At 40.4% G+C, this 13,927-nt stretch overlaps 1 protein-coding gene across 9 annotated transcripts in view; it reads left to right on the forward strand.

Annotated features, from left to right (window-relative positions):
- camta1a (calmodulin binding transcription activator 1a) overlaps window positions 1-13,927 on the forward strand; it is a 291,503-nt gene that overhangs the window by 35,826 nt on the left and 241,750 nt on the right. Inside the window, exon 1 of one of the 9 annotated variants that reach the window (XM_075475057.1) lies at window positions 13,270-13,300. The exons of the other annotated variants lie outside the window; for them this stretch is intronic. The gene's annotated coding sequence lies outside the window, so the exon portion shown is untranslated. Of the gene's footprint in view, window positions 1-13,269; window positions 13,301-13,927 lie in introns of those variants that run through there. 9 annotated transcript variants of the gene reach the window in all.

A 13,927-nucleotide genomic window follows, 5' to 3' on the forward strand; every position in this document is an offset into this window, starting at 1 on the left:
AAACCCAGAGTCCAAACCAAGCTTAGCGAGAAGGGTGGAAGTTAATCCCTCGTCCTCAGGCAGGTGTAGCACAAAGGCTAAACATATACATGGGAAGACCGACCAGTGGAGAGAGTTAGGATAATTGAAGTCTGCTAAGAAATGAGCATTTGCACCCTCTGGGTGAGTCAGCTCTGCTTTGTGGTATTACTTCTTAATGTTATCAAGGTATAAGAAACGGAGGTTTCATTCCCAACCTTTTTAACATTGTTTATTGCTACCCAGTTTGGGAATTTAAGAGCGCATTAAGTTGGGAGTTTGTGCAGAAGTGATTAGTGAAGTAGGTTTCTTCCATGTTTACATCTCTGTAAAGCTCTGTGTATGGTGACATAGGTACTGCTTGTTAGGCATCAGTACCAGTTAACTTTTATCTTAATATTTGCCACGTGAAAAGTTTCCATGCTTCCTTGTCAGTAGATAATGATGCAAGCCTTCAACGACCTAGGGAGGGAGGATGGGTGATCATTTTCTGTTCCACTTGCCTTAATCATTCATGACACCGCCCGTTGTCTCTACAAGGTGTCTTTGTCTTTGACTGTCCTGATTCCCCTCAGCAGCAAAACAGCCAAAGTCAAATTGAATCCAGAAAGGAGGATTTTAAACGGAAAGATAAGGGGGCAGATATGCCTTAATCATCATTTGCTCTTGATTAGAAAATCAATGGCCTTTGATGCCAGAGTGCATGTCTGCCTTTGGAGTTAAGAGTGTGACAATGACAATGTGGACTGGAAAATTGGCCTTTTAAACAGCTACTATCTCTTTGTTGTTTGGAGCCCCATTCTTTAATGCAGTGAAAAGTCTCCTCTATCACATAATGTCTGCCTGTCAAAGAAATTACTTTTTTCTCTCGCTCCCGTGTGAAACTTTGTTAAAGAAATCCTCCAAAGCTTCGAAAGCACGGGGAATTTCTTAGTTTTGAAGAGCTGGCTTTCACAGTATTTCCTTGATATATGTAATAGATGAGAAATAAAGTTGTCACTCAATTCTCTGTGGCAGGTTTGAGATACGCCAAAAAGAGAAAATCTTTGATGCCTTCACACGTTTACTTGTCAGAAAGGTTTAAAGGTTGTCGGTCCCTAGTTTATAGCGTAGACTGCAACAGTCAAACATATCTTTACATCTATGAACTGTTTTTGCCCTGTGTTCAAATAAAGAATAAACGTACAGTACCTGAAGAGTTAACTTGCCATAGCAGTGTTTTCCAATATGGCCTCTGCCGTGTGAAAGAGTCAGGTTTTTGCATACTTACCTGTATAGAATCTTTGAAAATGACATGTTGTACCTCTAAAACGGCTGAAAAAGAAGTTGAGCAAACACGCCAGCATATGAATATATTCTAATCCATACCATACTCTAGCCTACAGACTTCCACATGAATATTTCATGCTGACTATAACTATAACAGAGGACGAGAAGCCCTGCTTCCCCCCCCCTCTTATTAAAATGCTATAGATGTGTCTTTTTTTTTTCAAAAACTCCGCACCTTCTCTCACACTCCTGTCCTCACTAGTCTTTGCCTTTGTGCCGTGCTGTTGTACTCGCTGTGTTTTTACCAGCTCTGCATATCGATCCTGCTTTATCACCAGCCGCTCCCCTTGCAATAAGCCTGCAGGAATATGGATGAGGTGGGGTTGGCAGGGGATGCACTGCTGATTAATCTGCCCTGCATGAGGATATGATGAAAATTCACATTTATATGTCTACATGAATACTGTGATCTCTGCGTGGAGAACATCAGTGGCGGTAAAGGAGGGACGTCTGTCATATGCTAATGAAGGTGAAGCTTGAGCTATTTGTTTATATCCACAAATTGATGCGTTCACTGGTGGCTTGCCCTTGCCCATCATGCAGACTGTGCACTAGTGTACACTGTATATTGGTTACTGTTTAAATAAAGAAATGAGAGCTTCTAATCAGTGCAAAGGTATTAGCTGTTGCTATCTGTAAATGGAAATGTCAGTGCTCAGCCTCTGATCCGTTCCTTCAAGACCTTCGGTAATCTTGGGAAGCTGGTGGAATTTGGTGTTGGGATAACGGTGTACCCAAAGAGGGGAAATAAACCCTTTGTTCTTGTTTCAGTGTAATTTGTTCAGATAATACATTGGAGCCATACCTTTGAGACTTGAAATAAACCACAACAATATAATTGATATAAATATTAATAACAGAATTATAGTTAGAACACAGAAGTAAGAAATAAAATTATTTTCATCAATTATTTTTTTCCCTTTTATTATTACTTTAGGCCCCAATGGATTTTTGTGTGATTGCGTGATTATTATTCTGTGCTTTCAAATAGCAAAGAATTGCATAAAGAAACAAATAGTGCAGCACAACAGGGTTGCTCAGTCGTTTTCAAAGGCATCTGGAATCTGCTGCTGTTTTTATTTTGTGATAAAGCGTTGTTTCACTAAAGAGACAATTTGTTGTACAGAGTTTATGGTTGTGATTTTCTCTTAATGCCAGAGCCACGGAAAACACAAGCTTCCATTAACTGTATTTAAAAAATTAGTGCTTTTTAAGACACCCGTTGTAAGGAAGTGTAGCGAATTAAGGGGTGTTCTTGAATGCAAGAGTATCGGCGTTTGCCGGTTCACTCGTGTCTTTTATGCGGCATTACTGACTCCTTCTGTGTTACTTGTGTGGGCTGCCTGTGTTGGAGTCTTTGGAGGAAAGAAAGAGTGTCGTTGGCGTACCTTTGTGACGACTGACAGAACCATGATGCGATCTGCGTCTCCCTCTGGCCACAAAATGACAGCCGTTGCAATGCAAGGGGGAACTGAAAATCAACTGAATACCCAACAAAAGTAGACAAACTACCAGTCCAAGTTTTAGCTTAAATATAAATAGTCCGATCGATTGAGCAATTGGCCGGAGATTAATCAGCCAGGTTTAGGGTGGTTACATCAGTGTTTTTTGGTTTTAGGAACTTTCTAAGTAAAAATCAAGCTTTCTCGGGTCCCAGCTTTTCACAGTTAAGACAGATTTGCTTTCTTTCTTTGCCTAAATTGATGATAAAAACGTAATATCTGGCTTTTACAAGGAACGGCAAGCAATTTCAAGATGTCTCTTTGGCCTTTGTGATGTGCTCTTTTAACCAATTTCTTCCTAGATTTTTTCTTCCAAATACCTTTATTGATTAGTCGCAGCTTAGATCACAAAACCTTCCTCGTCTGTAATGTTTTGCTAATTTTCTCTCAGAAACTAAACTCGGAGATGGAAAAACTAAAACACTAACGTACCCTCATCACGACTGCCTTTCAAAGGAGTCAGAGAACACATAGAAAGCTGATATTTGCCTGAGCTGTGAGAGAGAATGCTTTCGTCTGTCTGCCCTTGACTCGCCTCAGTCAGTTTTGCTCTGTATGAAAGCATCATTTAAAAAGAATTACGTAGTCATAACAACCATCTCAGATACACTGTTCTGTGTCGTCCGCAGTTGTTGAAAGTGACATAGAGGCTTAATCTTAACAGGGAATAGCTGCATCAATCAAACAGCACTGATATGTCGTACATTTTCACCTATAATAGGACCGTTACCTCTTGTGCTTTCCTGATCAGATTAGTGATTTAATACAACAAGAACCGCGGATCACTTCAGCCATGTGATCCGCCCATGCTTGTGCAGTCTTTTCCATGCCTTCAGTGTATTATTTCAAACATTATTTGGCAGATTGATTTCTACTGTTTTAAATGGAAAATACTAGTCTACTATATTCAAAGACATATAAGCACTTTCAAAAGCTTTTCAGCGCTTCAACTTTAATCATTGACTTCTTCGGTGTAATTTGCTGTTTAAGGTCAAAAGCTGAACGAGGGCTACCATTCAGTGTGTACGTGCAGGAAAAAAAGTGACATTTTTATAGCATGTAGTTTAGCCCACCGTGCCCGTTCAGTTTGTGTTTCACTGGAGAATACCACATGGCTCTCTACTCTAATCCGTGCGGCATGCTGTGCTCACAGCATGGCTGTGGGTTCCATTGTGCTAACCCCGCTGTGTGGAGGTAATGATTGCAGGTGTGCATAGAAACCACTTGTTGGCTCGACAAGATGCAAGTTGCACACAAAACAAACATTCTGTTTTTTTATTCTGAATGATGAGTCTGTCACACCCCCCAGAGTGTGATTCATCAAATACCACCGGCGCTGATTTCTTCTCACCGCTGCATTCCAGTTATTATATTCAGACATCACTTGATAAACACAATATGAGCACCGTTCGAATAGTTGTGCCAGTGTTTGGTGTTGTCACGGTCAACATTTGTTTCGATGCAAGGGTTTTTGGTCTGACTTTTTCTTTTTCCCTCTTCGTTTTTTTTCGTAGAAGCATCTTGTCTCAGAAACTGAAAACTGGAAGAACTTTTATTACACCGTATAAAGCTATCTGTTACATACATGTACTTTAACTATTAGTTAAAGTGAGACCACCTGCTTTAAAGCCATCATGTTGAATTTGAATTTCCCCCATTGGGGGATAAATAAAGTATTTTTCTATTCTATTCTATTTCTATGTTGGGTGTCACTGCTGAAACAAAACTGCGAATGCATTATGCACTCTTTCTTTCTTAGCCCTCCTTTCCTGTGGTGTTTAATATGATAACTTCTGTGGCCAGAGATAAGGCTGTTATGGCCATGACAAGGCCTTGTCTTGTGCTGCCATGATGCTTCTATTGCTCCCAGTGCCTGTTTGCTCCCAGGGCCAAAAACAATATGCTGTAAATTGCGCGATGGCCTCTTCGAGTTGATGTGCTGCCTGCGTACGTGATGTGATTGGGTATCGATTCACACCACAACGGTAAAATTGCCTGCCTTGTGGCCCAAGACACCAGTAGTGACAGCTTCAGTACGGGACAGGAAAGGTGCCATGGCTTTGGTCCGTGTCTGGGAGCGGATACTTCCTCTCTGCTCTCTGATCCTCACGCTCTCCTCGTCCTTAGAGAGGAAAGGATTAGAGATTAAAAGGACGGAGCCCCCTCTACCGTGTTGCATGAATATATCAGAGGTACATATACAGCAATCTAACATGCTTCAGAGGCAAGGCGGTCTATTTTGTTGGCACTTTGCAATCCCTTTATAAAAGATGGGAGAAAAAAAAACATGTAAACAACTTTTCATTAAAATTCCAGTGATATTTGCACATAGACAGTTTTTTAATCTGTTCGAGCTCTAACATTTGCAACACCGAACAAAGATGGGCAAGCTTTCTTCGGGCTTTTCATTAGGAAGTAGTGGTGACACAGCACTGTCAATCTGCATTCAATATGATTAAAACATGCCCCGGATCCTGTTGGAAGATGAATAATGCAACAGAAATAGCTTGTGTAATGAATAAATGGCAAATAATCCCACCACAATTAACTCTCTCACACGTACACTATGCAAACCAGTCATGCTTCATCTGCTAGGACAAGATGTCCAGCTGAGGTAAATCCAAAGTAGCCTTGTATTAATGAATGAATATCCTTGAAGTTTCAAATGAATTGAACATGTTCTTCCTCTGCTGAGCTGCTTCGTGGTTTTGATTTATAAGGCTCTCTTAGAGAAGTTGGCAAAATAAGAGGTGTTTTTTTTTTTTAGGACTCGGAAATGAAGTGGTTAATTTGTTGTAAACACAAGACCCCTAAAAAAATGTCCAGATTGCAAACGTTGTCCCTGTATTGAATGCAAATGATGGTTTATGTAATAACAGCAACTTGCGCTACATTGCATCAACTCTTTTTGAAATGCATAACTTTTACCCCGGCTGGTCTCACAGATACACAATGAAGCGAGCGTGACTTTTTAACACCGCATTACGTGGTGCAGGCACGGATTCTGTTAAAATGGTGTGCCAGAACCACAGGGAGCTTGTCCCCCATTGACTACACGGTGTTAAGATGTCAAGCTCATTTCACATGTGTGTTAAGATTTACCTGCGTGGTTACCAGGACGACAAGTCCTGCCATAGGCGGTGGCGATAACACCACTGCTCTTTTGGAAGGGTTGGAAAGTCATTCATTCAGAGAACAGCAGTAATGGACGTGTATTGTAGGTTTGCAGGTGTTGCCAGGTTGCCCAAACCATATATATTTATCTTAAGAGCAACCGAGTAGTTGATGCCTAAATCTATCATAAGAAGTTGTTGTAGTTGTGACCTAAAGCGACATTAGTTTAATAAAATTTAAATGGGGGAGTGCCAGCTTGGAGGAGATGGAGCTTTGTCACTGTCATTGTGTTTTGATTTTGCTCCTCTCTGCCAGAACAACAATCATATTTTGTTGTCCATTGAAAGAATTCATATGTTCCCCAGGCATTATTTCAACACATTATACACCAAAGTGTAATGCGTTCTGTGAGATCAGGTTGCTTTTGCCCCATTTCCACCTAGTGTATACATTACTGCCTTTTCAGGAATTGTACACTTTACACATTTCACCGACGCGGGTATTGCTATGGTTACAGCAGCAACTTATCTATGTTTTCTGTCAGTAGGACCGCTATATATTCATGGGTTGCTTTCAGTGACAGGTGCACCCTGCGCAGAGAAGCAAAGAGAGTCTATGGTCTGACTTTTAGCCGTTTTAGCCATTTCAACTATAAAGCATCCGATGTTTACTTTCCCGTTACACTTTCATAGCTGTGGTTTGGGTTGAAGAGAAGTTGAGGGTTTGTGGTTTGATCCCTGGCTTCCTCAGTACACCAAGTGTCCATTGGCAAGATACTGAACCCCCAGCTGCCCTGATGCTCATTGGTGTGTGAGTCTGTGCACAATATAGATAAGTGCTACATGTATAGACTAGGAAGTACTGTATGAATGTGTGTGTTAAGGGGTTAGTGTGATTTGTACTGTAAAGTGCTTTGAGTGGTCAACAAGACTAGAAAAACACTATATAAACGCAGTTGTGTTATGTGCATTCACTGTACTCAAATGGCCGTGTGATATGATTGCTGCTACAGACAGATTGTATTGCATTCTATATTATATCACTACTCAACCCCCTTCTAATAGAGAATAACCAAGCTACATGCCTCGCTTACTAAACAGCTAGTCTGTTCAAAACCTATCAACTTTCCTTCACTAGCAGTGATACACTTTTCATATCAAAGTGTCAATATGCGGAATATGCCTCGGTGAATAAATTTTAGATGTTGCTTGTTATGTTTTGGCTTTGAAAAAGCCATGAGGATACAATAGCTTCAACCAGCTACAAGCTGCTTATATAGACTCACTCTTGATAATATCTACACTAAAAACAGTCATTAAACTCCTAGACTGAATTGGAATTGCTTTCCACACGAAAACCCTTAATTTTTTTTCCAAAAACAAATACCGAGTACGCAAAACTAACCTTTTCCCCAAATGCAAACTTGCTTTGCTTCCAATTTCTAAATATCAATTTTGCAAAACACCGAAGCCGTCCATCCCTTTCGCTTGGCTTCAGTGAATGCTGATATCCAGAGCTGTGGCAGTTTTCTTTCCACACAGCAGAACAAAGCGTGATTTAGGGAAGTGGGAGGGCGACTGTGGTTGATATATGTGTGTTTTGCTTCAAAGGTGAGAAGAATGATGAATGGATGAGATCCACAGCCACCATAATGGCACTCTTGTGTACCATGGCAGAGGGAAAACGGGAAGGGGGTACTTGAGAGAATAAAAGGTGGCCTCTTTCAATCAGGGCTACGTAAAAAAAGTAAAATTCTTGACACTATATCCTTGTTGTGCTTTCATGATAAGACTTATGCTGGGAAGGTGGAGTGAGAATTTGAGAAGGGAGGAGGGAGTGTGTCGGGGGGGGTATCAAATAAGGTGCAAGTTCTATTGGAGAGCTAAAGAAATAAAAACTGTTTACCTGGCCACAACTGCCTCAGATAAAGTTGGCTGTCATAAGTGAAAGTCACAGAGGAGTGGCAACGAGATACTGTTGATGGAGGAGCAACGTTGCGACTTGCAAATATTATTCTCTTTCATATGTTACCAACAGTGACATGCTGGCAACAGTCCATGGGTATACTGTATCCTTACGTTGGCTGTTGTATTGAAAAAAAAAGAAGAAAAGAAACACCCTGTGGTTTTGTGTGTGAAGGCGTATGTGTGTAAATAGAGGGACTTGTGTGTGTGTGTGTGTGTGTGTGTCTTTATTTTTAAGCCTCTTTGTCTGTCTGCGTTTTTGCAGTTGTCCTGTCAGGTCATTTGTTGCTACAGCTATTAATCCCCCCACACACCCAGTCTTCTGCCCCTGTTGTGCACTCATTTGCTGATATACTTGGTCTGTCATTAGTCTATATGCCTACTCTGCATGTTGGGGGGAAATATTGACATTGTCAAAGCACCACTCATTGCTTCTGAACATAAGCCGTGCTTTTACATATCAAGTGTCAGACGTAAATGGTGAATTCATCAACGTATTCACACCACAGTGATGTGGCAATTGTCCTCCCCTTGGACATGGATTGTGAGAGGAGGCACTTAAAGTGGGAGAGGAGAATGGGCTGCAAGATGCTGGAGCTGACCCAGCCATTTTGATGCATATGTTGCACTGAAATATTGACCAGCTCTTTAGTCTGTGACTCCCTCAGGACTGGGTAATTGTCTGTCTGTGTTTCCATTGTTTAAACTAACTGCATTTTGGCAGTCTTCCTCCTCGAATCAACAGCGGAAACCTCAGCAGAGCAATGATGGCAGGCAGTGGTATCCAGTGATCAAACGCAGTAGCTTAACAAATCATTGCACTTTGATTTACCATTTTGTATTGTAAAGATCCACATTGTATTGCTCTTCAACTTATCTATAACAATTTTTTCCCCACGATTTAGGTAGAAAAATAGAATGTCCGTGGGTCATCGATTAAAATGTTGAATCAGATTAAACACTCGATAAATATTTGTTGTATTTTACTCACTGTGTCCACACAATCTATTAGCTTTTAAAAGAAAATAAGCATAGATTCATGGTGGCCTAATATGTATGGGCAAAATGGTGCTGCTATTTGTACATGTAGTAAGCTTATATATGTTAGCTTTTATTACACCTTTACATTTTATTACATGTCGACAATTGATGTGCTTAGGATGCAATTAATGCCGACTATTGACTACACCGTGCTGTAAATCACCATACATCGATAATGTCCTGCACCGACTGAAGCGCGTAATATATGTATGTACAGCACCAGTCAAAAGTTTGGACACACCTACTCATTCTAAACGAATGCTAAATACATTCTGTGAGGCCCCAAAAACAGCTTTCTTAGTTATTGGCTTTCAACCGTAGTTACTGTTCATTGATCCAGAGGTAGATTTTGTATCTTTAAAAGGCTTGGTATCAGCAAACAATAATGCTTCTGCCACTCGGCAAAATGTATATTCTTTTAAAGACAAAAAAAAAACAAAAACATAACTCAGTGCCAGATTGTTTCAAAGATATGAAGAAACAGTTGACATTTTCTTTTTAAAGAAACGAGAGTTAGTTGTTTTTTTCGATGACAGAAATGATAAACCTGCAAAGCAGTAGCCGAAAGAGACACGCCTTGATTTCAGAGCTGGCGTTTTTGCATTTCTTAACAGTGTTGAATGTTTATAAAAGTCGCTCAAGTCAAAGCTGTCCTCAAGAAATTCTGATACGAATCCATGCACCGCAACGCACCAAACGCATTGCATTGAGAACTCAAATTGTGTTGATGTGCAGTCAATGTTTTAGAGAAGGAAAGAAATGAAAGAAATGCTGTTTACAGAGAGACTAGATTTAGATGTGATCACATGGTAATCCTCACCTGGATTAACATGTGCAGCTACGGCACCGAAACAGTGTTATCACAAATATCATTGAACATGACAAGCAGATCACAAAGAGTAAACAAAATCCTGCTTTACATTGCTGCTCAACTACTGAGCAGTTGGAGAGGAATTCCTTCACTTGTGCTATGTTTCTTGTTGCTGCGCAGTTTTATTTCATTGATATAAATTAGATGTCAACTGATTATCTGGTTTTTCATGTGTTATTATGGTTTTAAAGGAGCCATGACAAAGAAGACATATAGTTCTCAATCAAGCTCTCCAGTTACCCTTGCCTACTGAAATATGATGGTACTTTATTTGCAGATGAATCTGAGATTTTTTTTCCAAATGTTTACCACATATTTTTTGGGTTTGGAGAGACTAGAGACATATGAATTCTGGGTCAGTGATGATGTCATGCGGCCACGCTTGACAGCTACAGTTTTAAAAATGTTACAGCTTTTATCTGCCAGCAGTGCAGATATCAAATCGATGCCACATGGTGCTGCTTTTGGTTGCAGTGTCCAGGCGAAAGCCAACAAGGGAATTGCTTTTTGCAGCTTCCCTTGTTGCCTTTTGTCTTTTTTTTTTATTCTTTTTTTTTATCACCTCCTTCCTTTCATATAAGAAGAAAGTCTTTTCAAACTGTTGTGCTGCTGCTCGCGCTCCGCTCTGCCTCCACCGCTGGAATTTTGAAAAAGAAAGAAAAGAAAAAGGAAACGCGAACACAGAAGTAAAAGGAAATTATGTTGGGACAAGTCATCCTTGTCATCCAGTAAATCTTTTTGTCACTGAGCTGGGCTTTAATGTACGTGCATTTTATGGGCCTGGCTCGTGTTTTTCTTCTCATCCTATAGTGTTAAAACCTGATCTGAGAGCAGACATTTTTAATTTGTAGATGCAAACTATAGCAATGCTGATCTTTTGATGACTTGCATCTAATTTGGAATTTACATATCCCAGTGAAGTGCACTGTAATTTGTCTTTGATGATTGGTTCGTCTGTAATAGACGGGGGATTGCCGGAGCTCCCTGCTGCCCTGTCTCTTTTTCTCTCTTCCCTCAGCTGGAGAGGCACACAGAGTCTTTGAAATGTGCTTTGACCATCAGAGCAGTAAGAAAGCACTAATATTTTACTGACCTGAAATGAAAAGGATTAGGTGCAGGAACCTTCTGCAAAAAAAAGGGCTATCTCGATTTTCAGGTGATGTTTTGTTTGTTTCCTTTTTCCATGCTCTGAAGAGAGGAGCCTCGGATATAATCAGAAGATGTGTTCCAAAGCGTAAAGCTGTGGGCTTTGAAGCTTTTCACATGTTTTGTTGGGAAAGGCGAGACGCTGGAACAGCATGTCTGCATTCAGAGCATCCACGAATCCCTGTCATCAGCTCCCCTCCATCTCCCTTGCCCTCACTGCAAAGTCTGGCTTTTTTACCACAGAGCAGATACAAGTGCGAGATACTAAATGACTGGAAGGCAAACTAGAGGAATTGGACTGTTTCAATTTCACAGCCAAGAGCCACATAGATTGCTTTTGTTTTATTGTGGGTCTAGGTGGCACAAGAAAATTTGCAATTATTTGCACAATTAGTAGTAATTATGGTATAAGCATTTATCTTGCACTCCCAAGATATTCCAGCATGCGTTCTGTGGAGCAGAATAGGAAGAATTAATGTAGATTGTTTTCTCCAGAAAGTGCAGCTTGTTTGCTTGACGGCAATTAGCCGCTAATACCTGTGAGATCTCCCGTCCGCTAAAACTCTGGCTGTTTCCGTTTCCACAATGATCAGCCAATTAATGATGGGTGGAGAACACTTGCAGGACTACGGTTTAGGGACTGTCACGGTGGTAGGCTATCCTGTGCAGCACTTATTGTTGTTTTCCGCTTGAGCGTCCCTCTGCCTTCATGACACACAGATTATGATGAGGCTACACTCGCTCTCGCATGCTTTGTCTTAGGTAGTGGAACTAATCACACACAGATGCAGGAGCCTCTGAAGTGTCTCCCCCAACCCTTGAGCTTTTTCTTTCTTCTTTTTTTTTCACATTTATTTATTTTTTATATGTTTCATTGCTTCTCATTGCACTACAGAGGGATTTCAAAATGTATTTGTTTGAGAGTTCATGCCTGATCTGGAAATGCTCGACACCTTTAAAAGTTAGTATTGTTTTTTTTTTTTTTTGTTTCAGTGCTGATATGTTGCCCCAGGGCCTAATGTGTACTAATGTGCTCCTGTCTTACGTCTCGTGTTGTTTGGATTTCATGTTCAGGCTGTGCAGAGGACCTTGTAGCCTAACATGTTTCTCTAGAAAATGAATGAATAACCCATTTATACTGCACCTTTTCTCTTCTAATACATGTGAAATAAGTGCTTCTTGATGATTTCTTTTTCTGTTTTAGTTGAGAACGACGTTTTGCTGGGTTTCAATTAAAAGGTGCACGTTTAAGCTGATGTGCTCTACGTGGTTTGAATGAATCCTTTTCAGTTACTGCTGTTCCTGCACAATGTACTCAGTCTAAAAAAAACTTGTTTTTGTTTTCCACCATGGAATCCAGCAGGTTGCATGGAGTGATGAGGTGTCACTGACCCCACTCACTGTTGAGACAGGGGTCACGCGAAACCATGGCGGGAGCACAAACTTGCAGTAATACTTTCAGAAACTCAAGAGTTTGTTTCAAGCACGATATGTTGAAAAATCCCAGAGGTGCATATTTGAATAATATTTGAGAAAATGTTCTTTTATTTGCTGCATTTCCCTTCCACTTCATACAAACAATATCAAATAAATGTGAAGCATTTTATGCATAACAAAATGTGCAGACTTTAATAGATGAATAGTCTCTGCTTCGAATGCACAGCCTGTTGAGTAGTTTTTCTTCATTTGGCAAAGAGTAATGCCTTTGTTGTCTTCAGTGTGCTTGGGCTTTTCAGACTGTTTTCTGCCACAACTACAGGATCCCATTTTTTTTTTCTGACTCGTGTCTATGCTGTGTGCGACGTTTTAAAGCCAGCCATGTTTGTAACTGTAAGAGAAGAGATGGGGATGAAATCATGAGACAAAAAGCATGAGTGATGTGTTTCGCATTGCATTGGTGTCCGGCTTAGTCCACCTAATTTTGCTGAGAGGTTTGGAAATGTGCAAAACACAAATTTATGGTTCGGGCACAGTTATGGGATGATAAAAAAGATGACCTCGGATTCTTTAGAGGGCTGGAATATGTGTGTCTGCGATTCACTAAACTCTGAAATAGCCCAGCACCACTTACGGAAACTGAGCATCTTGGGCCCGTACGCTGCTGTGAATCAGTGCTTACTACAGCATTGTGTCACATTAATATTTGAGTGCTACATATTGTCAAGTAGATGTAGGACTTAAACAGCACTTACAGTGAAGTGTACTTACTTCAACTCCCTGTTTATTTCTTCCAGAGACATCCATGCAGACGCCATAATGGTTTCCGTGTTTATATTGAACTTGACCTCTGACCCCTGACCTCCTGCATAAGCTTGGTAATCATTTCACTTTTTATTTGGTGCATTATGATTGATTTGAACCTTTTTGCCATAATGACTCACACTCATTGCCATTATCTCTCACTGACTTGTTTGTTCCAACACGCTTATGTCCTTATCTTTTGGTTAACTGTTATAATTGTTTCAATTTGTAAAATTATAACTGTTTCACTCTCCTAATTTATTTGTGTCCTTTTTATTTCACGCTTATCTCCTCCCCGCGCTTTCATTGTCCTTCAGCCATTAGTGCTCCACAAATAAACTGTCACTTGTGCTCGCTGACATCTTTCATTTCTCTCGCGAATTCTGTCGTTTATTTTCATCATCCCCGTATGATAAAACATCTAACCCCATTTCCATTGATTTCTTTTGAATCTATTACCAAGGATTACAACTCCCTATTTCACACAGTCTTGTACTGCAGTAAGTCTCCTTGTCACCATTTCTCTCTTCCTTCCTCTCTTTTTTATTTTTGTACGTGTGTGGGTGGAGGCAATGTTTGAAAGTGACAACACAAGGAAACTAAAGACAAAAGGAGGAAATGTGGCACAGCAGTGCATTGCAGTATCACATCCCTTGTGTGCATTATGCTATTATTTCCTGAAATATCACCCAAACTCCCAC

Source organism: Odontesthes bonariensis, chromosome 10, assembly GCF_027942865.1.
Source record: "Odontesthes bonariensis isolate fOdoBon6 chromosome 10, fOdoBon6.hap1, whole genome shotgun sequence".
Taxonomy (NCBI): Eukaryota; Metazoa; Chordata; class Actinopteri; order Atheriniformes; family Atherinopsidae; genus Odontesthes; species Odontesthes bonariensis.